The sequence below is a fragment of the Gavialis gangeticus genome, unplaced genomic scaffold, assembly GCF_001723915.1.
Source record: "Gavialis gangeticus isolate Ggan-Ray unplaced genomic scaffold, GavGan_comp1, whole genome shotgun sequence".
Lineage (NCBI taxonomy): Eukaryota > Metazoa > Chordata > Crocodylia > Gavialidae > Gavialis > Gavialis gangeticus.
The window spans coordinates 142,300,468-142,302,326 of record NW_017728992.1 but is presented as its reverse complement, the minus strand read 5'-3'; the positions used below and the strand labels follow the sequence as shown (position 1 = coordinate 142,302,326).

General features: G+C 31.6%; 1 protein-coding gene across 1 annotated transcript in view; it reads right to left on the bottom strand.

The window, feature by feature from the left end:
- Positions 1 to 748: 748 nt before the first annotated feature.
- Positions 749 to 1,859, bottom strand: part of ZBTB10 (zinc finger and BTB domain containing 10) — an 84,593-nt gene continuing 83,482 nt past the window's right edge. Inside the window, exon 7 of the mRNA XM_019519202.1 lies at positions 749 to 1,859. This exon is cut by the window's right edge and continues 1,629 nt beyond it. The gene's annotated coding sequence lies outside the window, so the exon portion shown is untranslated.

Below are 1,859 nucleotides of genomic sequence, written 5' to 3'. Positions count from 1 at the left end.
AAAATAAAAAGGAAAAAAAGTTTCCTACACTGTAACAGTCATTTTAGATTCCAAATTGGAAAAAAAAAAAAAGGTTTCCCTGCACCACAGGAAGTCGGAAGAAGAAACACATTACCCCTTGACTTTTTTGGTGCAAGAAGGTAGCTTGAGAAAAAAGTGACCTATGATGAAGCGGGTGGAATAAGTATAATTTGGATTAATGGTACCAATTTATCTAAATTGTTTTGACTTAGAGTATTATTCGTTAATTGCCTACAACTCAAGTTAGCAGATACTAGTTGTCAATCCTTTTAGTTCAAGATGGGTAAACAAGAACTAAACTTCTGCTATAAACTGCAAGCAAAGAGATAGATATGAAAAAAATCATGAAAAAAGTGGAAGGGTATATCAAAACAAACCCACATTTTACTCCACACAATTTCTGCCACTAACATAAATTTAAGAAGTGTAAAGCTGAGCAATAATTAACTCAGATTATTCAATTTTTAAACCATATTCCAAACAAATTAATTCACTTCTCAAATGTGAGAATAGTATCTCCAAAATGTAACTATCTTGCACTAAAGACCTATCAAAACACTAAGAAAAACAAAACTTCTGACACCAAATGTTGCCAAAGAAATAGTCACAACGCAAGAGTTTAAAGGCCAATCAAATGTACTAATACATGAGTATTTATAAATTATTCTAATTTAAAATTTAGCCCTGCTGTTCAAAATATAATCAGAACAAAAGCACAACAATTCTGTAGTGTACCAAGTGTATATTTCAATTTACTGTATGCAATCTAACAACAAATTTGGTCATAATTTACCAGATATACATAAATGATTTAAGTAGTAAAAGAAGATTCAGTTCCAAGAGAATAAGTTCATACCTTGAGAAAAAAAGTAAAATACATTAAGAATGTAAAGCCAGGTCCAGTTTCTAAGCATTCGGTGAGCAGTATTCTAATAAAGCAGATTTAGGTGAATTTCAGATATATATATATATATTTAATATATATAGACAGATCTACCAATTGTAAACTATGGTTTTAAAGGGGATAAATGGGATGAAAAAAAATCTTTATGCTATACTTACATATTCACAAAGCAGAACATTACTTTAACGTTTAAAATACTTTTCATTCATATGATCTTTGCCCAGCTAATTTCTACTTTGGACCCCACCAGAATTACACGTTACTCATTTCAGGTTTAGAACAATGAGAATAAGATGTATTCTTCAGTTTAAAAAAAAAAAGGCAAAAACCAAGAACTAGTCATGTGTGTCAGGTTTACAATGATGTGGAAACTACCAATGAAATAACTGGATGATTAAAAAAAAAAGCATTTTAATACCCATATAACTGTAGTTCAAACTTATCTCAGTTTCATCCAGCAGAGACAATGTCTAACATTAAGCCACTGTTCTACTGGAATAAAGGACAACAGTAAAGCTTGTCTCTTTAAATATATACCAACTTTGATCAGATGGAGCACCATTAGGATTCTGTCTGTCAAAGCATAGTTCAAAAGTTCTCCACTCAACTAACATAATTTAGTTACCTGATATAAAATAGGAAAATATACTCATTTTAAAATTAAAACAGAGCTGAAAATATGGTGACCTTCAATTTTTTCATACAGTACTGTCACACCGGCCAAGCTGTGTGTTATGGTAAATGCTGTGCATATTTATTTATCGTGACATATTACATCAAACGCAGTGTCCAACAATTGGTTAATTTATTTGCCATTAGGCTAGATGAAGCAGAGGAATTTAAGCTAAAGGTGCAATACCCTTCCCTCCCTCAGAAAGAGGCCTGAACATCATTGGTATAGCATTACTAATTTGGGGGGGGAGAAAAAAAAAAA